The sequence below is a fragment of the Rhinoraja longicauda genome, chromosome 32 (genome assembly GCF_053455715.1).
Source record: "Rhinoraja longicauda isolate Sanriku21f chromosome 32, sRhiLon1.1, whole genome shotgun sequence".
NCBI lineage: Eukaryota > Metazoa > Chordata > Chondrichthyes > Rajiformes > Arhynchobatidae > Rhinoraja > Rhinoraja longicauda.
In genome coordinates, this window is record NC_135984.1 from 14,629,012 (window position 1) to 14,652,620 (window position 23,609).

The 23,609-nt window shown below is 43.2% G+C and overlaps 1 protein-coding gene across 2 annotated transcripts in view; it reads left to right on the forward strand.

Annotated features, from left to right (window-relative positions):
* Nucleotides 1-23,609, forward strand: part of igsf9bb (immunoglobulin superfamily, member 9Bb) — a 530,429-nt gene that overhangs the window by 272,835 nt on the left and 233,985 nt on the right. The gene's annotated exons all lie outside the window — the stretch shown is intronic.

Consider the following 23,609-nt stretch of genomic DNA (forward strand, 5'->3'; position numbering starts at 1 on the left):
AGCGGCTCCCTCATAGCTCCAGAAACTCGGGTTTAATCTCCACTTCCAATGGAATGTTGGCCTTCATAACAAGAGGAGTTGAGTATAGGAGCAAAGAGGTCCTTCTGCAGTTGTACAGGGCCCTGGTGAGACCGCACCTGTAGTACTGTGTGCAGTTTTGGTCTCCAAATTTGAGGAAGGATATTCTTGCTATTGAGGGCGTGCAGCGTAGGTTTACTAGGTTAATTCCCGGAATGGCGGGACTGTCATATGTTGAAAGACTGGAGCGACTAGGTTTGTATACACTGGAATTTAGGATGAGAGGGGATCTTATCGAAACATATAAGATTATTAAGGGGTTGGACACATTAGAGGCAGGAAACATGTTCCCAATGTTGGGGGAGTTCAGAACCAGGGGCCACGGTTTAAGAATAAGGGGTAGGCCATTTAGAACGGAGATGAGGAAAAACTTTTTCAGTCAGAAAGTTGTGAATCTGTGAAATTCTCTGCCTCAGAAGGCAGTGGAGGCCAATTCTCTGAATGCATTCAAGAGAGAGCTAGATAGAGCTCTTAAGGATAGTGGAGTCAGGGGGTATGGGGAGAAGGCAGGAACGGGGTACTGATTGAGAATGATCAGCCATGATCACATTGAATGGCGGTGCTGGCTCGAAGGGCCGAATGGCCTCTTCCTGCACCTATTGTCTATTGACTTCCAGAGCAGTCTGGTGGCGTGTCCATTCTCTCCCTGGTGTTCCTCCAGATACTCAGTTTCAGTTCAGTTTATTGTTTATTGTCACGTGTGCCGAGGTACAGTGAAAGGCTTTTGTTGCATGCTATGCAGTCAGCAGAAAGACAATACATGATTACAATTGAGCTATTTACAGCGTTTCGATACATGATAATGGATTAACGTTTTGTGCATGGTCAAGCCAGCAAAGTCCGATCAAGGATAGTCCAAGGGTCACCAAAGAGGCAGATAGTAGTTCAGCACTGCTCTCTGGTTGTAGTAGGATGATTCAGTTGCCTCACAACAGCTGGGTAGAAACTGTCCCTGAATCTGGAGGTGTGCATTTTCATACTTCTATACCTTTTACCTGATGGGAGAGGGGAGAAGAGGGAGTGGCCAGGGTACGACTTGTCTTTGATTATGCTGTTGGCCTTGCCGACGCTGCCTGAGGTATAAATAGAGTCAATGGAAGGGAGTTTGTTTTGTGTGATGGTCTGGGCTGCATCCACAATACACTGTCATTTCTTGTGGTCTTGGATGGAGCTGTTCCCAGTTTCCAGTTTCCTCTTCAAAACATGAGTGTCCCCCCTCCCTCCCTCCTCCCTCCCCCCTCCCCTGCCCCCTCCCTCCCTCCTCCCCTTCCCCTCCCCCTTTCCCTCCCCTCCACTCCATATCCCTCAACCCCCCATTATCCTCCCCCCTCCCCCCTCCCCCTCCCTCCCTAGGAGATAGATTTAAACTTTAAAATGTGAATAACTTTTAAAATATAACACCGATTTCAATGAAACTTCTTCCATTAACATCAAAGGGACGACGGTGAGTAAGGTGGGCCTAAAATTGTCGCGCTATAGTGTACCGTTTTGGCTGTAGTTCAGGAACAAACAAATGAGAGTTTTAGTATATAGATTCATCAGAATCTGTGTAAGCAGCCAGACTGCTTCATGAATTATTACTTACATCTAAAGTAGTTGCCGTTTCAAACTAGTTGTTTTGAAACCATCTTTAGCTTATGTTACACCTACATAAAACACCTTCTCATTTAATGCCATCCTCATTTGGGTGATGGTTCACTTCACTGAGTTGGGAAGTCATAGTTTCAAATTCCCAGTCGAGGCCTGAGGACATAATCCAGGTCCCATTCTCCAGTACACTCAGGGAGTGCCAGAATGCTGGAAGTCTTGGCCTGCAGGTGGAATATTTGATCAAAATCATCTCTCCTGTCAGGATCTGGGAGATCTCTGGTGAGAAACACTGAGGCTCCAAACAACACTCTAGTCAATATTTCCCCCTGACCAAATACTGATAACGGGGCATTATCCTCTGGGCATTATCCTGGGCATATATCAATGGGCATTGCACTTCTCATGAAACAATAGTTTTAAAGTAATTAGTTAGATGTAAAGCATTAGTAGGCATCTGAGAATGTGAAAGATGCTACTTATTAAAGCAAATTCTTTTTACATTTATCTTGTAGTATTTTTTTCCTGGGCTTTTTATTAACCAGCTTCTTTTCCATGTTTTTACATTGACTGAGCATTTCAAAATCCATGAGGATGTTATTAAAAAATATTTTTTTTTTATGATCCATGTGTGGAGGTTTATAAACTATGAAGGCATTTGAGTGATTCAGGCACACACACAATCTGGACCCTGAAGATCCGATCATTAATTTTAATGGCATTGAGATTGAAGGTTCCTTATTATTAAATCTTTCCAAACTGCTTAGTTCAGGTCAGGAGCACCAAACAAAGATTACAGCCCACTGATACAAGTGGCAGGTTTTAGTGAGAAATGTGCAGTTTTGTCCATCGGGGCCAAACAATGTTTAAAGGTAATAAAATATTATGCAGCACATTGCATGAGAACAAATTACTGGGTGGCACGGTGGCACAGTTGGTAGAGCTGCTGCCTCATGGCACCAGAGATCCAAGGTCAATCCTGACCTTGGGGGCTCTCTGTGTGGAGTTTGCCCATTCTCCCTGTGACCACGTTGGTTTCCCCCGGGTGTTCTGATTTCATCCCATATCCCAAAGGCATGCCTATTTGTAGGTTAATTAGCCGCTGTAAATTGCCCCTTGTGTGAAGGGAGTGGATGCAAAAGTGGGATAATGAAGAACTCGTGTAAACGGTTGATCGATGGTCGGCATGGAGTTGGTGGGCTGAAGAGCCTGTGTACACGCTGCATCTCTAAAGGAAAGGTGTATAAACAGGACAGGAGAACAAATGTAAATGTCTTTGAACATGTGTGGAATTTTGGTTATACAAGAAAAGCCTCAGATGGAGAGAAATTCGGTAACAGTGAAAAATACTATCAGCCATTAATCAAGCTGTTAGGTAAAGAAGCAAATGAGTTTGTTCCAAGTAAAACAAAGATGTCTTATTAATGTTAATATTGTGAAGGAAATCTGAGAGATTGGTGCTAAGACTTTTTTCATGTGGATTTAATAGAACAGAAATTTGGAGCTAATTTTGCAATTGAATTCTCCTGGCTAAAAAGTCTGGAACTGACCCCAGAATCCTTTGAACTGGTAAATGTGGAATGAAATCATAATGAATTTGAATGAGTTGAAGGATACAAACGATAATTGCAACCATTCTGTGTTGGTCAAAAATATGAGGTTGTTAACCCTGTAAATTGTGGCAGAGTGGATTATATCACCCCCCCCCCCCCCACTGAATCAGAACATTGTGGGTTCTAAAGCTAGCTTTGAATCCTGACCATAACAATTAAGGCTTGTTGAACAGACCAATACTAATAAAATGCAGAATCATCAATACTGAAGCTATTTTAAAAGTCCCATTTTTTGGTGAAGACTGAAGATATCATGCCTTTAGTGTGAAAAAGAATAATTAAGTTATTCCTAGATAGACACAAAATGCTGGAGTAACTCAGCGGGACAGGCAGCATCTCTGGAGAGAAGGAATGGGTGACGTTTTGGGTCGAGACCCTTCTTCAGACCTTTCAGACCTTCTTCAGACCCTTGCAGATGACACAAAGCTGAGTGGCAGTGTGAGCTGTGAGGAGGATGCTATGAGGCTGCAGGGTAATGTGGATAAATGTGAGGTCATCCGCTTTGGTGGGAGGGGATCTTATAGAAACATATAAAATTCTTAAAGGATTGGACAGGCTAGATGCAGGAAAAATGTTCCCTCTGTTGGGGGAGTCCAGAACAAGGGGTCACAGTTTAAGAATAAGGGGTAGGCCACTTAGGACTGAGATGAGGAAAAACTTTTTCACCCAGAGAGTTGTGAATCTGTGGAATTCTCCGCCACAGAAGGCAGTGGAGGCCAATTCACTGGATGTTTTCAAGAGGGAGTTAGATTTAGCTCTTAGGGCTAAAGGAATCAAGGTATATGGAGAAAAAGCAGGAACGGGGTACTGATTTTAGATGATCAGCCATGATCATATTGAATGGCGGTGCTGGCTCGAAGGGCTGAATGGCCTACTCCTGTACCTATTTTTCTATGTTTCTATGTTTCTAAGGGTCTCGACTCGAAATGTCACCCATTCCTTCTCTCCAGGGATGCTGCCTGTGCCGCTGAGTTACTCCAGAATTTTGTAATCTTTGATTTAAACCAGCATCTGCAGTTCCTTCCTACACATGAAGTTATTCCTGATATCCTGGTGTAAGGCCTGGCACAAGTATCATGTGAGATCACCCAAACCCGCTCATTCATTGTTTAGAACAACTACTTTCCTACAACTATCAGGTTCTTAAACCAACCTGCACAACCCGAATCCTACCTCGACAATCCACCTCTTGCGTTATTTGACTTGTTTTTTGTAATAGTGTTTGCACTGATGCCTCTTATTTCACACAATCGTCTTTCTTTAGAAATCTTATATGTATCATATCATCATATCATATCATATCATATATATACAGCCGGAGTTGTAGTTTATGTACATTGTAGTTTATGTAGTTTATGTACATTGTTTTGTGTGTTGTCTGAATCTGTGTCTGCAATGGACCTGCAAGCAAAATTATAATTGCACCTGTATTTTACCATACTAGTGCATACAACAATAAACTCTACTTGACTTGATAACCTAAAATTGTGTTTTCATGACTGAACCCTATTTAAAAATTGTAATATTTTTGTTTGCAATAATTTATCCAAAAAAAACAATTTCTGAACTTTATTTGATCACTATTTGATCAAACAGCAAAGTTATAATGTAAAATAATGTGAAGTTCTATAGAAGATATGCAGTGAGACCATTTTATCTGGATACATTCTTTGACAGGGCAGTTTACACCTCAGAGTGCTGTTGTTGATCTTTGTCTTGTTCCCCTCTAAAGAATTGAAGAGGGAGGAAGGTATTTAAAATTGGGCAGATGTAAATTCTCTACAGGAATACCATATTCAAGTCAGAATGTCACCAGCTCCAATACAGAGCAACAAACGCTGGTTGAGATAATAGTTTGTGCAATTTTATTCTGCTGCATAATCTATCCATTATATCTTATCTGAGACTGAAAATTGCATTCAGACTATTATGGGTTATTTCAGCAAAATTGCACGTTTGTTGCCTGACCTAAACACTAAATTACTTGCAAAGTTTAGCCAGCATTTATATTTATTCATCTTCAAAATGTAAATGTCGCCGGCAAGGTCAGCATTTATTGTCCATCCATTGGTGGTGAGCTGCCTTCTTGAATGAAATCCGGTCTGTAGTATTTTGTTTGCCATGTCAGCGTCATTCAGACAAAGCTGCTATATGATATGGAAAGTACCAGAACCCCATGCCTACAACCCGTTATAAATCAATATCTAGTCGGAATAAATCCTTTGGTGAATGATGTTCTGTCAGATCTGCTTTGCCCATGTGAAAACAATCATCCCCAATATAAAGGCAGCACATTTGTAACGCAAAGCGCAGTAATAAATCAGGCTGTTTTAACCTTTTTAAACATGGCAGTTTTGCACCAAATTGCGAGATCATGAGAAATTATATTTTGCTATTCCCTACCGAAGGTGTAATAGGAGACCATCTTTGGAGAGATTTATTTCACAAAATGCTGGAGTAACTCAGCAGGTCAGGCAGCATCTCAGGAGAGAAGGAATGGGTGACGTTTCGGACCTGCTGAGTTACTCCAGCATTTTGTGAAATAAATACCTTCGATTTGTACCAGCATCTGCAGTTATTTTCTTACATCTTTGGAGAGATGGTATGGATTACATTGGATTCAAGGGGCCTTCGAAACATTGCGATAATTTAGTTAGAAAGCTCACAAGAAAAGTAAAAATGCACAAAAGTAAACCCAGCAGGTAGCTAGTGGGGTTGTGAGCAGCCCCCCGGCCAAAGTGACCTGTATGATCAAGCCTTTATGTGGGCATGTGGAGTGGCGTTGCGCATTGATGATGATGCTGCTTTATTGTCACGTACTTAGGTGCAGTGACATTCATTGTTTTTGCATATAAAGTACACAAAAGAGTCGCCACAAAGGGCGCCGACAGAATTACAAAAAGTACTCATCCCCCCCAACCATTCCCCTGCCCCTCCTCCCCCCCCCCCCCCCCCCCCAACCTGGTTCCCACTTAGTTTTCTGCCCCCCCACTCCAGGTCCCCCTTTGTTCTCGGCAACTTGGCCCGACTCTGACCTCGAAGCTCTGACCTCCGCCCTCTTAGAGGCTGAGATATGTTTTATCACTCATTCCTTCTCTCCACAGATGCTGCCTGGCCCGCCGAGTTACTCCAACATTTTGTGTCTATCTTCGATGCAGTTCCTTCATACACATATGTTTTATCATATCTGGATAGATGAGACTTTCATTCAAACGCTGCTGTTTTAAGAGACATTACTAAACCCTCATAAGAGTTTCCTTGGTCATTCAAAATAATCAACCATGGTGTATAATTTCCAAGGATGTTTGCCTTGTTGTCAGTGGAAGTGTTAGTTTGGAATGGTGTAAAGCACTTTAAAGACTTAAAATCAATTGCTGGGCATCAGGGAAATACCTGACACCCACACAACCATGTTACTGATGCAGCAAGGCGACCTGTGTAATCTAATGCTTCACGCCTCCTTCTCATCAATTAGTTTTGCTGCCATCTGATATGTGTCTATTAAACATAGCAAATCAACATCAGTTTGCTTCCACACCATCTGCACAATATGATGTTTAACAAAGGTTGAGACTGCAATTGTTAAATAGCAGTTATAAAAGAACTGTGGCATTGCTTAGAGTTAGATTGCGGACGGAAGCATTACTCAGGTGGTCAGTCTCTTTAAGGCTACTTCTCATCGAGTGCTGTGGGAATGCAGGTAATTGAAATTGCTCAATGCTACAGCTGAGGAAGCTCACTCCCTTCTTTGCACTTTAGTTACTTTTATATTTTTAACAATGTGCAACATGGGTAAAGTGGCAACAGCAAAAGAAATATGAAAAAAAATGGAATTGGAAATTTTAAAAGTAACCACTGACTGATAATGGAAGAGCAAAAAGAGTGACACGGTGGTGCAGCGGTAGAGTTGCTGCCTCACTCAGAGGCCAATTAACCTACAAGCCTACACGTCTTTGGGATGTGCGAGAAAAGTGGAGCACCCACTCCATACGGTCAGAGAGAGAACGTGCAAACTCCATGCAGACAGTTCCCGAGGTCAAGATCGTACCTGGATCTCTGGTACTGTGAGGTGTCATCACTACCAACTGTGCCTCTGTACTGACCTTTGAGCCCTGGTATTTCTGGTTATCTGTACTGTTGCATAACCTAGACCAGAATACCCTTAACATCAGGGAAATGGAAATTTATCCGCTATTGCTTGCACCGATTGCACAAGGTAGCAGCGTGCACCAAAGTCTTCACTTTAGACTTTAGAGATACAGTACGATAACAAACCATTTGGCCCAACAAGTTCATGCCAACCAGCAATCACCCCATACACTAACACTATCCTACACACTAGGGACAATATACAATTGTACCGAAGCTTTCTGCACTTTACTTATGTATTTATTTAATTTTTATTTTTATTTTTATTTTTATTATTTACTTTTTTTTTTCTTTTTATTTCCATTGTTTATTTTTCTGATGTTGTTTTTATAAACATGCCCGTCCATATTGTTTGTATAATACTCAAATGTTCTGTTTTGTGATGTACATTTGGAAGAAATGAACAACATATGGCAACATAATCTGTACCCATTTTTTGATGGCTCAATGAAGATTTTTTTTTTAAAACAATTGTACCGAAGCCAGTTAACGTACAAACCTGTATGTCTTTTGAGATGGGCGGAAACCAGAGCACCCAGAGAAGACCCGTCTGGTCACAGGGAGAACATACAAACTCCATATAGAGAGCACCCATAGTCAGGATCAAACCTGGGTCTCTGGTGCTGTCAAGTAGCAACTATTCTGCTGTGCCACCATGCTGCCCATTCGGGCTTTCTTGCTTTGTCGTGTCTGAAACTGACCCAGATCCTAAAATGAAATTGAACTAGAGGCCTGTGTAACCATAGCATGACTTCCACTCTTCTGTAATCTAGCCCCTTCAGATAAATATCATTTATCTGTTCTCATCATTCAACCCTTTCAGCCCACCGTGTTGCTTTGATTATTTCTTGTGCATGTTGTGTTTGTACATTTCAGCTGGATCTCAGTTGAGTTCTTAAAATTAGATGTGAGAATGAAGCCTTGGCACCAATAGGCTTGCTTCTGTGTGAAAGATAACATACCCTGAGGCAGTTGCTGTTTAATTTCAGTTGCAATATTAACCTTCCAGCTGGTGGGAAAGGCTTAACGACAGCTGAAAGGATTTGGAGCAATCTTGTTCCCCTTGTCCTGGAGTCACAGAGTACAAAACAGGCCCTTGAGTCCACTGAGTCTATGCCAACCAGCAAGCGCCCATATAGACTAATCCTTCACAAATCCCATTTTGATTTTCCCCACATTCTTATCAGATCACTCTAGATTCTACCACTCACCATGCACTAAGGACAATACAGAACCACAAGGTGGTAGCATGCACCAAATTCATTAGGATTCTTAATGCTTTGTGATGTCTGTAACTGACCCAGATGAACATCATTTACCTGTTCTCAGAACTTAGGGTGGCACAATGGCTCAGCGATAGAGCTGTTTCTTTACAGAGCCAGAGACCCGGGTTTGATCCTGACTACGGGTGCTGTCCGTACAGAGATTGTACGATTTCCTTGTGACCGCGTGGGTTTTCTCCATGTCCTCTGTTTTCCTCCCACATTCCAAAGATGTGCAGGTTTGTGAGATAACTGATCACTGTAAATTGCCTCTAGTGTGTAGGATAGATGTAGTGTAGGGGTGAATAATGGTCGGCGTGGACTCGGTGGGCTGAAGGACCTATTTCCAAGTTGTATCTCTAAACTAAACTAAACTAAACTAAACTTATCTCCTTGGCCAGTTTATCTACCAACCTTCACAACTTTGAAATATGGGAGGAAGCCAGCGCACGAGGAAAAACCTATGTGCCCACTGAGAGAACATGCAAATTCCATGCAAAGAGCACTGGAGGTCAGGGTCAAAATCGGTTCACTGAACCTATGAAGCAGTGGGACTATCAGCTGCACCAGTGTACCGCCAGTCTCCATATTATAATCGCCAACTATTGCTTTACTTTTCATTAAATTAATTTTATGATTCACTGCAGCAGAAACATGAAGGTTGTGCTTTAATTTTCACCTATTAAGATGTTTGTGTGGCTGATGTTCAGAGGGTAGCTTTCTCACTATTTACCTGATCACTTTACCTGAGAATTATTTTCTCAAAGGGCAGCTTGAAGTGTAACAGCTGGATGCCACCACAGCCCTTTGAAGTGACAAATAAATGCAGGTTTCCCACATCGCTTCATCATTTATGTGTGATATTTTGCACACTTTACATCAGACCATCATTTTCCATCATGCCAATATTTATTAGTCATTAGCAATGTCCCAAAATCCATTTCCCTGATGGAAGTGTGATGAGAAGATGGGCTTTGAATTATGAAACTTCTCAAATATGAGGTTAAACACAACACTAAGCAAGGCGATCCTCCTAGGAACATATGTTTTTTTATCTGTGGTACTGTGCGCCTTTGGCTGTACTCAGCTCACTTGGAGAAGGAAACATCGCCTTCTGTACAGTATTAGTTTAGTTTGGTTTAGAGATACAGCGTGGAAACAGGCCCTTTGGCCCGCCGAGTCTTCGCCGACCAGTGATCATATCATATCATATCATATATATACAGCCGGAAACAGGCCTTTTCGGCCCACCAAGTCCGTGCCGCCCAGTGATCCCCGCACATTAACACTATCCTACACCCACTAGGGACAATTTTTACATTTACCCAGCCAATTAACCTACATACCTGTACGTCTTTGGAGTGTGGGAGGAAACCGAAGATCTCGGAGAAAACCCATGCAGGTCACGGGGAGAACGTACAAACTCCTTACAGTACAGCACCCGTAGTCAGGATCGAACCTGAGTCTCTGGCGCTGCATTCGCTGTAAAGCAGCAACTCTACCGCTGCGCTACTGTACCGTACCGATCACCCCGTACACTAACACTATCCTACACACTAGAGATAATTTACAATTTTTATCAAAGCCAATTAACCTGTATGTCTTTGGAGTGTGGGAGGAAACCTGAGCACCTGGATAAAACCCACGTGGCCACGGGGAGAAAGTACAAACTCCGTACAGATGGTACCAGTATTCAGGATTAAACCCAGATCTCTAGAACTGTAGGACAGCAACTCTATCGCTGCACCACCATGCCTTCCAATCCCACCCACTGTGAATTAAAAATGTTCACCAATCCCAATTCCACTCCCTGTAGCACAGTCATTTTCCCAATCTCAATCCCATTTCCTTTATTTATTTATTCGTGTCATCACACAGCTGTTTGCCAATAGCGAGCAAATTTTAGTGCCACGTCGTTGGCCTCTGCAAGATCCTTTACAGTGCGTGTGTCATGCAGCATGCCACAGCTCAGGAGATGTTCCGTAGTCTGGAGGCCCCGTCCGTACTCGCAGTCTGCCGTAGCAGCTCCTGCCATAGCAGGAGCGTTCTCGTCGCGGTCCCTGTCAGATTCTACTACCACAGATTCTACTACCTGTCAGAATCCTGCTACCACACCGCACACTGTATCCCATTTCCTGTAACTCGGTAATTACTCCTGATTCTGAGAGCCCTTCAGAAAACCATCATAGGTGATGCCTTTGTTCAGACATCCATTGAAGTCTATGGAACTGGTGCACTACAATGCTGAGAACTCTACTCTGCATTCTGTTTCCTCCCCTTTGCTCTACCTTTTGGAGTTGAGTTTGACTTGCAAAACAAAACATTTCAATGTACCTCGGTTCAGGTGACAATAATAAAACCTAAACCTAAACCACGCAAAAAGATAAAGTTAAAAACAGTGGTAAGGGCACAAAGTAAAATAATATATAAAATGGCATTATAGTACAAGTAATCAACATGGGTAAGTGGGGCTGAGGAGTATGTTTCCCTGCTGTCTGTCTCCATGAAGCCTGAGAGAGAGAGATATTGGGAGAGATAAAGATAGCAAAACTGAGATCAAAACAGAGTAAGTAGTGAACATCGATAATCACAATCACAATCACAATAAAACTTTATTAGCCAAGTATGTTTTGCAACATACGAGGAACTTCATTTGCCATAACAATAAAAAGCAACAGGACACACAAAGTACATTTTAACATGAACATCCACCACAGTGACTCCTCCACATTCCTCACTGTGATAGAAGGTGAAAAAAAAGTTCAATCTCTCCCTTCTTTGTCCTCCAGCGGTCGGGGGCTCTAACCTTCCGTTGACGGGATGATCATAATCCCGTAACCGGCGGCGAGCCTTCCTCGTCAGGGCGATCAAGCTCCTTCATTGGGGGGGATTTCAGCTCCCCTGTGCCGGCGATCTACCCCGGGTCAGGACCAGTCGAACCTCGTGCAGCTTTTGGAGCTCCCGACCGGTCTCAACCCGAGACTGCGAGCTCCTGATGTTAACGTCCGTGGGCTGCATTGGAGCGTCGATCCCAGGCAAGGGATCGCAGGCTCAAATGATAAGTCCATGCCCCCGCGGGGACTCAAGGTCAGTCCCAGGCAAGACCTCCAGCTCCGTGATGTTAGGCCGCAGAGCGACCAGAGATACGATCCGGAAAACAATCGCATCTCCGGCAAGGTAAGAGATTGAAAAAAAGTTTCCCCCGACCCCCTCTCCCACCCCCCACATAAAACAAACCAGAGAACATTAACACAAACTTTTAAAACTTACCAAAAATAACAAAAAGAGTTTGAAAAGGACAGACAGACTGTAGGCGAGGCAGCCATCGTGCGCCCCCCCATCCCCCCCCCCCCCCCTCGGTGAATAAGGAAGGATTCAGAAGGAAGAGAGAACAGTTAAGATGAATAAGTGGAACAGTTTTACACTGAGGCAGTCTTCACCTCATATTAATAATCTCAAGTTGAGATGCTACCCATTCACGATCCACAACACACTACCCACGCTGCGCTCCACAAGGTCGGACCTGTTATTTTACACCATGTCCCAAGCTTTAGGAGCAGAATTATAACCAATGACAATATGTTGTCTGCCTGTTCCAGACTTCAACATTATCAAAGAAGATGTGGCTAAAGTTGTCGATTCAGCAGAAGGGAGTTGTGTTCATTAGATTGTGTTCCATTGAACACACTCCAGTGATCGCAATTCGGGGAGAGAGTTTGACTCCAGTTCCCAGAGGAGGCTGCTTCAGGAATTTCTGCTGCCTGAAAACTAACAACCCTTGAAACTTTCACAGAATTGTATAATGTGCAGTTCCCAGTAGACTCTTGGTTTCCCACTATATTAAATGTTCAGTCAGTATCAATAGCAGCCTCAGGCGAAAGTCGGCTAAGCTGTCACCATTAAGACTTATGACCCATTTGGTCCAGCCAAGGGCTTGTCATTGTACCCTTGAGCTATTACAATGCAATCTGCATTATAACCGTAGTTAAAATGTGATGGTACCATCTGCAGATTTAATTAGAAATGTAAGTTCCAGTTAATTGAGTGTTTTCCTCAAGTGCATTACATTTTGGGATGAGTCTCGAGTCACTTCCATAGGTCCATTGATCAGGACATTATCCCATCTAGTTCCACCTCAGTTACTGTGGTGCCACTGAGGATCGAACAGATTGTCCTTATTTGGCATTTTGCTGCTTGTTGGCTCTTGATGGTGGCACATTGGCAGCACAATGGCACAGCTAGTAGAGCTGCTGCCTCACAGCACAAGAAACCCAGGTTCAATCCCGACCTCAGCTGCTGTCTGTGTGGAGTTTACATGTCCTCCCTGTGACCGAGTGGGTTTCCTCCGAGTGCTCTGGTTTCCTCCCACATCTCAAAGATGTGCTGGTGCGTGGGTGAATAGGGCCTATGTAAATTGCTGCAAGTGTGCAGGGAGTGCATGCAAAAGTGGGACATTGAACTAAAGTGAAAAGATGGTCAGCATGGACCTGGTGGGCTGAACGTCCCATTTCCATGCTGTATCTCTATATGTTCCTCTTCAGATAGACACAAAATGTTGGAGTAACTCAGCAGAACAGGCTGCATCTCTGGAGAGAAGGAATGGGTGACATTTCAGGTCAAGACCCTTCTTCAGACCCCAAACGTCTCAACCCGAAACGTTACCCATTCCTTCTCTCCAGAGATGCCGCCTGTCCCATTGAATTACTCCAGCTTTTTGTATCTATCTTTGGTTTAAATCAGCATCTGCAGTTGCTTCCTACACTGTTCTTCCTCAGCATCAGCTATGGTAAAATAAATAACTCACTGCATAATGGTTTAGTCTACAAAATGCTAAGGATATTTATTAAACGCCAAGTACACAAACCAAACAGAAGTAATGGCACGCTGTAGATTTAAAATGGTTACAGGCTTGAATAAACACTGCAGCTACAGTGGAAAAGTATTAAACGGATGCATTTACAGTACTAAACTACAGTGTTAGCATAAATGGTAACTGCAGAGATGGTGGCTTATTTGTAACAGTGTTCGAGATAGCTGGGAAATGACTGGCTCAAAGGAAATTTAAATTATGGGATCCAGTGTTGTAAAATAAATGACAATCAAACACAACAGCCCTGATGACTAAAATACCATGTTCACAGCAGGCACCCACTGAAAACAGATAAGAAACAATTTGCTTTTAGCATTGAAATGTATTTTAATGTTGCCAATTATTGTGCCTGTTTCAAGCTGAAAGAGCTGCATTTAGTTTGCTATTGAACAAGTGAAGTGCTTGTGAAAATTTGCAACACAATTTAATGTGTTGATTTTACAACTGTCAGGGAAATATCGAAAGAGTTATGATACATGTAAAGTACAGCAAAACTCTTAATCCTCATCCGATTATTTGGAAATCCCAAAGGTTTGGCTGCAGGCATTGCTGGGAATGTTTCCTGCACTCCTTTAAACTCACGGGGCACCATTTCCCGCACTGACCCTTAAGCCTGCTTGACTCATTCAAATTGTTATTATATATTTGGTGCATTTTAAGAATTAAAGTGTGTTGGGGGTATTAAAAGGAACACCATTAAATAGTGCGGATAATCTGCCAAACTGGCACCACCAAAATACTGAGCATGTTGCAGTTTTACTGTACACCCTTCATGATAATGCTGGAAAATTAAATGGTGCAAAGACATCTAACTTATCACCGTAGGTAACTCCTAATCTGACACCATGCTTCTTGATGGTATTGTGCAGTTTCGAAACTCCCTGGTGGCCTTTCCTGTTGCAACAGAACTAGAGCTGCTTGGCTAGATATGCAGTTAGTTCTGGAGTGCTGGTCTTCAATACTACATAATACTTCTGTAACATACTTTAAAAGTTGAGCAGTTATGTACTGTAGTTACAGCATTCTTAAAATTAACCATGTTTAATTAGATTTGATGTCTGGATGATTCTTGCCAATCAATCTCCAGTAGTTTTTAAACCTTGTGGCACCTGTATTGAAATATAATTTGACTATGTTTTTCTGAGATGCCCAGGGTCATGGAACATTGTTGGATCCCATAATCTTTGCTGTACCCAGTCTCCTCCAATGGTGAATCTGGGAGTGAAGTCATGAAATCATAGTCATACAGTGCCAAGAAACAGGCCCTTCGGCCCAATTTGTTCACACTGTCCCATCTACACTAGTCCCCCCTGCCTGCATTTGGCCCATATCCCTCTAAACCTGTCCTATCCATGTATCTAAAAGAATGCCTCTTAAATGTTGCAATAGTACCTGGCTCAACGACCTCCTCTGGCAGCTTGTTCCATACACCTACCACCCTTTGTGTGTAAAAGTTACCCCTCGGGTTCCTATTAAATCTTTCCCCTTCACCTTAAACCTATGATCTCTGGTTCTCGATTCCTCTACTATGGACAAGAGACTCTGTGCATCCATCCGATCTATTCCTCTCATGAGTTTGTACAGTCCAGGTCGATTGTCTGTTCTGGCTGAACATGGTCAACACCCACGTGCTGGGCTCCACCATTTCTGGGGTCATTGCAGTCTCCTCCTCTCATGAGCTGTTTATTTGTCCGCCACCATTCTCACCCAGGTATGGTCGATCCGCAGAGCTTTGGCCTGACCATTCAATGTGAGATCACATCACTCTGTTTATGAATGATTTCTTTTTGGCATTGTTTTTTGTCAAGTGATTTGTGTTTTGGCCATTGAGCATGGACCTGGAGTACAGGTGGCATCTCACCACTTTTGGGTGAGCCTGGTTCTTCTTCTGCTGGACATATAAACCTTCAGGTGTCCAGCGAGCTGGTTCTTTCCCCTTGAGGAGTGGTGGGGTTTCCATTCCAGGAACACAATCCATTTGCAGTTAATTAACTCCTCAAGTGTCTGATCATTAATATCAATCTATTCATGGCTTTTCTTGGAAGGGATATCAAGTGTTTCTTGATGGACATTATGGTGGACATTATGATGGACATTATGATGGACATTATGATTATGATGGACATTATGGCAGACTCTGTGCTGTGAACTCTTCAAGGCTCCTATTAACGGGGAGTCGACAGGTTATCTATGTACCACTGTTTGAGAAGAGCTACTGTAATGGGACCCATGAGAGCTTTGACGTCAATTGGCTTAAGAGGTCTTAACGCTCCTGTCAAAAGGTGCATCAATGTCTGCATCCTCACCTCCAGGAGGGTTGAAACTAAACAAACCTTGAACATATAGCTTGAGGCAAGTGTGGAGGATGCTCTCATTATTAAAGAATTTGCATTCTGAGCTTTGTAGCCCAATGATGGATATCCCAAGTGAAATGGTTGCTTCTCAAGAATTGCTTTGTATCATTGAATAAACAGATGGTACTTGAAACAAATACAGATCAGAATTCTTGATGGAATGATCCCATCAATCCCCTGGTAAAACATAAGCAATATAAGAAAATAACTGCAGATGCTGGTACAAATCGGTTTATTCACAAAAAGCTGCAGTAACTCAGCAGGTCAGGCAGCATCTCAGGAGAGAAGGAATGGGTGACGTTTCGGGTTGAGACCCTTCTTCAGACTGATGTCAGGGGGGCGGGACAATTGAAGGATATAGGTGGAGACAGGAAGATAGAGGGAGATCTGGGAAGGAGGAGGGGAAGGGAGGGACAGAGGAACTATCTAAAGTTGGAGAAGTCGATGTTCATACCACTGGGCTGCAAACTGCCCAAGCGAAATATGAGGTGCTGTTCCTCCAATTTCCGGTGGGCCTCACTATGGCACTGGAGGAGGCCCATGACAGAAAGGTCAGACTGGGAATGGGAGGGGGAGTTGAAGTGCTCGGCCACCAGGAGATCAGTTTGGTTAATGCGGACCGAGCGCAGGTGTTCAGCGAAGCGATCGCCGAGCCTGCGCTTGGTTTCGCCGATGTAAATAAGTTGACATCTAGAGCAGTGGATGCAATAGATAAGGTTGGAGGAGGTGCAGGTGAACCTTTGTCTCACCTGGAAAGACTGTTTGGGTCCTTGGATGGAGTTGAGGGGGGAGGTAAAGGGACAGGTGTTGCATCTTGTGCGGTTGCAGGGGAAAGTGCCTGGGGTTGGGGTGGTTTGGGTAGGAAGGGACGAGTGGACCAGGGAGTTACGGAGGGAACGGTCTCTGCGGAACGCAGAGAGGGGAGGGGATGGGAAGATATGGCCAGTGGTGGGGTCCCGTTGTAGGTGACGGAAATGTTGGTGGATGATATGTTGGATCCGCTGGCTGGTGGGGTGGAAGGTGAGAACGAGGGGGATTCTGTCCTTGTTGCGAGTGGGGGGAAGGGGAGCAAGAGCACTGTGGGATGTAGAAGAGACCCTAGTGAGAGCCTCATCTATAATGGAGGAGGGGAAGCCCCGTTTCCTGAAGAACGAGGACATCTCGGAAGCCCTAGTGTGAAACACCTCATCCCGGGCGCAGATGCGGCGTAGACGGAGGAATTGGGAGTAGGGGATAGACTTTTTGCAGGGGACCGGGTGGGAAGAAATGTAGTCCAGATAGCTGTGCGAGTCAGTGGGTTTATAATAAATGTCCGTCACTAGTCTGTCTCCTGTGATGGAGATGGTGAGGTCCAGAAACGGGAGGGAGATGTCGGAGATAGTCCAGGATACTCCAAGCAATGATCTAGATTAGTCAGAAAGTATATTGAGTGATTGTCATGCAGTTGAACTGCAGTTATTACGCAGCATGATCAAAGTAACTTTTGCTTTACATTCGATATCAATGTTTTCCCTTTTTTTGTGGTTAACCTTTTGATTTTTTTTAAGAGTCTGCTGGAAATGAGCATCATCATTGATCTTAGACTAATAAAGATGGAACAACCAAATTTAACACAGGCCTACTGTCATTAAAATCCATAACGTGCTTGAAAAGTTGAGTAACTATTTACTTATGCCATTCTTAAACTTAACTGTGTTTAATTAGATTTGAAGTACGGCGGCACGGTAGCGCAGCGGTAGAGTTGCTGCTTTACAGCGAATGCAGCGCCGGAGACTCAGGTTCGATCCTGACTACGGGTGCTGCACTGTAAGGAGTTTGTACGTTCTCCCCGTGACCTGTGTGGGTTTTCTCCGAGATCTTCGGTTTCCTCCCACACTCCAAAGACGTACAGGTATGTAGGTTAATTGGCTGGGTAAATGTAAAAAAAAAATTGTCCCTAGTGGGTGTAGGATAGTGTTAATGTACGGGGATCGCTGGGCGGCACGGACTTGGAGGGCCGAAAAGGCCTGTTTCCGGCTGTATATATATGATATGATATGATAAGTCTGCACTATTCTTGCTAATCTCTCGTGTTTTTTCAACCTTGTGGCACCTGCATTGAAATATAACTTGACTATATTTTTCTGATATGACCACGGTCATTCCCTCTGCTGCCATGTGATACTTCACCTGATGGCCTGAAAAAGATCAGGACGAGGGTTCATTGATCTATGTTGAGTATGTTGAGCTAAAAGGAGGGAGTGCAGGACAGTGACAGGGATAATGACAACTAGTGTGCAATGGGAAAGAATAGAGTCAGATCAAATGATCGAATGTTCTTTAGCATTCATACCATGTCCTTTCCCAGTCTGACCTTTCTGTCATGGGCTTCCTCCTGTGGCAAAGTGAGGCCCACCGGAAATTGGAGGAACAGCACCTCATATTTCGCCTGGGCAGCTTGCAGCCCAGTGGTATGAACATCGACTTCTCCAACTTTAAGTAGTTCCTCTGTCCCTCCCTTCCCCTCCTCCTTCCCAGATCTCCCTCTATCTTCCTGTCTCCACCTATATCCTTCCTTTGTCCCGCCCCCCTGACATCAATCTGAAGAAGGGTCTCGACCCGAAACGTCACCCATTCCTTCTCTCCCGAGATGCTGCCTGACCTGCTGAGTTACTCCAGCATTTTGTGAATAAATACCTTCGATTTGTACCAGCATCTGCAGTTATTTTCTTATACTACTTATGTCCTTTAGCATTGTCCTTTAGCATTCCTACAGCATGAAATGTTCTTTAGCATTCATAACATGATAGAAAAGATAGTGCCATGAACTGAAATTATATAGACACAAAATGCTGGAGTAACTCAGCGGGACAGGCAGCATCTCTGGAGGGAAGGAATGGGTGACGTTTCAGGTCGAGAACCCTTCTTCGGACCCGAAACGTCTTGGCCCGAAACGTCACCCGTTCCTTCTCTCCAGAGATGCTGCCTGTCCCATTGAATTACTCCATCTTTTTGTATCCATCGTCGGTTCAAACCGACATCTGCAGTTCCTTCCTCCACTGTACTTCCTCAACGTCAGTCTGAGGAAGGGTCCCAACCCAAAACATTGCTTTCTTTTCAGAGATGCTGCCTGTCCGGCTGAGTCACTCCAGCAATATGTGTGTATTTTTGGTTTAAACCAGCATCTGCAGTTCCATCCTAAACAGAAATATTTAGCTTTGTAGTGAGTGTCGTTAAAGAAACATCGGAGTGGGGTGACCAGCTGGGAACTGAATATTCAGTTCGGTAGGATAGAAGGAAGAGATAATTGTGTTGGAAGGAGCTGCAGATGCTGGTTTAAACTGAAGATAGACACAAAATGCTGGGGTACCTCAGCGGGACAGGCAGCATCTATGGAGAGACTATGGAGGTGACGTTTCTGGTCGAGACCCTTCTTCAGATTGAGATAAGTAATTGGTTGGGTCTCTTAATAGTCATGAGGAATGATTGAAATAGGCTCAGAAACTTCAAGATGTAGAATCAGTTTGTGTGGAGATCAAAAATAAGGGCTGGAAAAGAGGACCCCTAGCAGTGATTATATAGCAAAACAGATTACAAATCATGAAGTAGGAAGGACTTGTAAGGTATTCAATAATAATAGCAGGTTATTTTAATTATCATATAGATTGAACAAATCAAATAGGCAAAGATATCCTTGAGGATGAAGGTAAAGTATTCAGATTAATTTCTGAGAGCAACTCACTGCAGAAACTAACTCGGGAGCAGGCTATTTAAGAAGGATACAGGATTAATTAATGATCTCATCATAACACGTCTCCTGGAAAGAGTGAGTGTAGTATGGTGACATTTCCTATTCAGTTTGGGTTGGAGGTGAGAATCTTGTATCTGCAGCTTGTGTCTAAAACTAAAATTAAGACAACTACAGTAGAGTGGGCGAACTTGGCTATGGTGGACTGGGATAATAAATTACAGAGTGATTCTGTGGATTAACTCACGGGCGGCACGGTGGCACTGTGGTAGAGTTGCTGCCTTACGGTGCCAGAGACCCGAGTTTGATCCTGCCTGTGGGTGCTGTCTGTACGGAGTTTGTACGTTTCCCTGTGATCGCATGGGTTTTCCACGGGTGCTCCGGTTACCTCCCATACTCCAAAGATGTGCAGGTTAGTAGGTTAATTGACTTTGGTAAAGACTGTAAATTGTCCCGAGTGTATAATTAATTTTAATTTAAAATCTTTGAAAACATTAGCGATGCAGTGGTGCTGGTTTCCATGTGTACGATAGTGTTAGTGTATGAGGATCGCTGGTCAGTGTGGACTCGGTGGGCCAAAGGGCCTGTTACCATGCACTATCTCTAAACTAAATTAAATTGGCAGTGGCAGAGATTGAGATATTTCATAAATCTCACCAAAGGCATATTAGAGTGAGATGAAAAGGCTCTACGAGAAAGACCCATCATCTGTGGCTAACTCTGGAAGTTAAGGATGGTATCAAATTGAAAAGAAAGGCAGACAGTGTTGGGAAAATTGGTAGACCAGAAAATGAGGACAAGCATATTATAAAATATTACAGAGGTATAAAATAAAATTTGAGACAAACTCACAAATAATATAAAAACAGGCAGGAAAAGCTTCCACAAATACATAAGGACAAGAGTAGCTAATCTAAAATACTTGTTCCTCAAAAGGTGAAACTTAATTGTTGTAATAATAGAAAATAAATAGCAGAATTTTAAAATAATTATTTTGGGTGCGTGGTTGCAGATACAAATAACATCACAATAATAAAAGGCAACCATGGCTACAGGAAGAAACAAACTTAAAACAATCTCCATCATAAGATCAAAGGCACTAGGCAAGCTCATGAGGATAAAGATTCACATTCCCAGATATGGTGGCTCACATCCCAATATCTTAAGTGAAGAGTCTGCAGAGATATTGCATGCCATGGTTGAAATCTACTTAAATTCTGTAGATTCTGGAATTCTGGAGAAGTGCCAAAGGAATGGAAAAGTCCAAATGTAAACCATTGTGAGTGCTGGCAGTCCCCCTAACCGCCATTAACATAAACTAATTATGAGGGTATCATCTGATCAGCTGCAGACTTGACTAGGCATTTTAAGAGAAGACAACAAAGCAGAAATCCTTGAATGTTGGGAGTCTCCTGTACTTGAGGCTGAGAGTTTACAGCAACTTTAATGTAACACCTTGCCCTGGGATCCCCTCCCTTTCTGCCTCACTGCTCCTCTTTGCTCTGAGCTAAACCTTGTATTATATTCATGTCCATTCCAAGACCAATCACCAACGATCCCATAAGAAATAACTTTCTGTGAGTGACCTGAGCACTTCCCTGATTATCAGGCCATAGAAACAGGTCCTTTGTTCCACCGAGTTCACACTGACCATCGATCACCCGCTCACACTAGTTCTAAGTTATCCAACCTTCGCATCCATTTCCAACACATTAGGGACAATTTTACAGAGGCCAATTTTAACTACAAACCCGCATATCTTTGGGATGTGGGAGGAAACCAGAGCGCCCAAAGGAAACCCATCTTCAACACAGACAGCACCCGGGGTCAGAATTGAACCCGGGTCTCTGGCACCATGAGGTCTCCAAAGTTTCCATATTTAAGGAAAGGTATACATGCATAATAAGCAGTACTGAGAAGATTCATTGGATTGATTCCTGCAATGAAAGGGTTGACCGATGAAGATAGTTTGAGTCTACACAATGGTGTTTAGAAGAATGACGAGTGTTTTTCTTTAAAGAAGTGAGATTCTGAGGGTGACTGACAGTTGAAAAGATGTTTCCCCATTAGAGAATTAAAGAGAACATTTTCAGAAAGGACGGGTCACTCATTTAAGGTGGTGATGAGTGATTTTCGCTCCGAGAGTCATGAATCCTTAGAATGATTGTCCTAGAGAGCTGTGGAGGTAGAGATTCAATATGTCCAAGGCAGAAAATGAAGGGAGTCGGATGTATGAGAGAACAGAAAGAAGGTGTGGAGCCAAAAGTGGATCAGCAATGATCTTAATTAAATCACAGACAATGCTCAAAGGGTCGGTGGGGTTACTTCTGCGCCTGTTCCATACATTTATGTCAAATTATTTCATTCGCTGTCAAAATAGTCAATGCTTGGTGTTTATGGAGCACTTATCATCATCATATCATATCATATACATACAGCCGGAAACAGGCCTTTTCGGCCCTCCAAGTCCGTGCCGCCCAGTGATCCCCGCACATTAACACTATCCTACACCCACTAGGGACAATTTTTACATTTACCCAGCCAATTAACCTACATACCTGTACGTCTTTGGAATGTGGGAGGAAACCGAAGATCTTGGAGTAAACCCACGCAGGTCACGGGGAGAACGTACAAACTCCTTACAGTGCAGCACCCGTAGTCAGGATCGAACCTGAGTCTCCGGCGCTGCATTCGCTGTAAAGCAGCAACTCTACCGCTGCGCTACCGTGCCGGCTCTCCAAGAATAACCCTAATATAATATCCCTACTTGGAATCATTGACTTCCCTTTTGCCTTCTATCCCAGTATCAAACCACAGTCGATACCCTGCACCTTCATCACATTTCTTACCTCCCCCACCAGGCCCAATCTCCTGGCTCCTCAAACTCATGACTTCCTCTAAGGACCATCTGCAACCCCCACCCCACCCCAAAACCCCACCCTCAGTCTCGATCAGGACTAAATACCTGCCTCTCCTTTCCCTGACCTTGACCAACACATCAAGGTTCCTCTGTGCATCCTGCAGTCCAGACAGGAAAATGTGCATTTCTCCTTCAGTGGTGCAAGCTGTCTTGGTTATGAGATGCGATGAAAGTTGCAGCACATTTCCAAGTCCAAATAGTTTGTTGGCATGTGTACAATTACCCTACAGCATTCCTTCTAGGTGCACATTAACTTCCAAGCCTTTTTTTCTGAAGGAATAAAATGGGTTTTTCAATTCCTATTAAGGGCATATTGCAGCTCAGTTTTATTCTGGTTTTTATTTTCAGCTGTTAAATGATGTTATTTTACTCTACAACCTGAAATGCTGGAATAAAGTTGCATAATTGATTGCAATTGCGTGAAACTAAAGAGGCAATAATGAATTGTTATTAACATCACATTCTTCCAGGAGAAGTACAATTTACTACACAATTAAGGTTGAAAATTCCCCGGGAAGAAATATATTTTTAACACTGACCTTCACATTCTGATTAGCTGCCTCCGAGACTGGCTCTCATCTGGAAATCGTCGAGGTTTTTCCTGTTGAAGAAAATGGGTCCTTCCTCAGCACTCGACAATTGTAACAATTTTCTAGTTAATTTGCAACACTTTTCAGAATTCACCACAAATCAGGGCATGAATTAAATTAGCTGATCATTAGCTCACGTTAAACATTGAAAATATATCATCCTGTAGTTTAGCCAATAATTGTAGCATTTGGCATGTAGTTGGTGCATGCAATGGAGCCCTATTTTTGCTATCCAAGTGCATGTTGCCCTATTTGTTAAGAGTAATACTGAAGGAGCTATAATTATTCCCAGTGCCCCTGGTTGAAAGAGGGACAACATCAGCCTCCGTGGTCCTAACGTCAATTCATATGGTTGTTTGTCAGAAACAATACTGTCTACTTTGTGAGGAGCAAGAGGCTGGGGAGAGATGAGAACACCAGTGTGGCGTTGTCAACGAAAAGAGAAAATCCAGGAAAAAG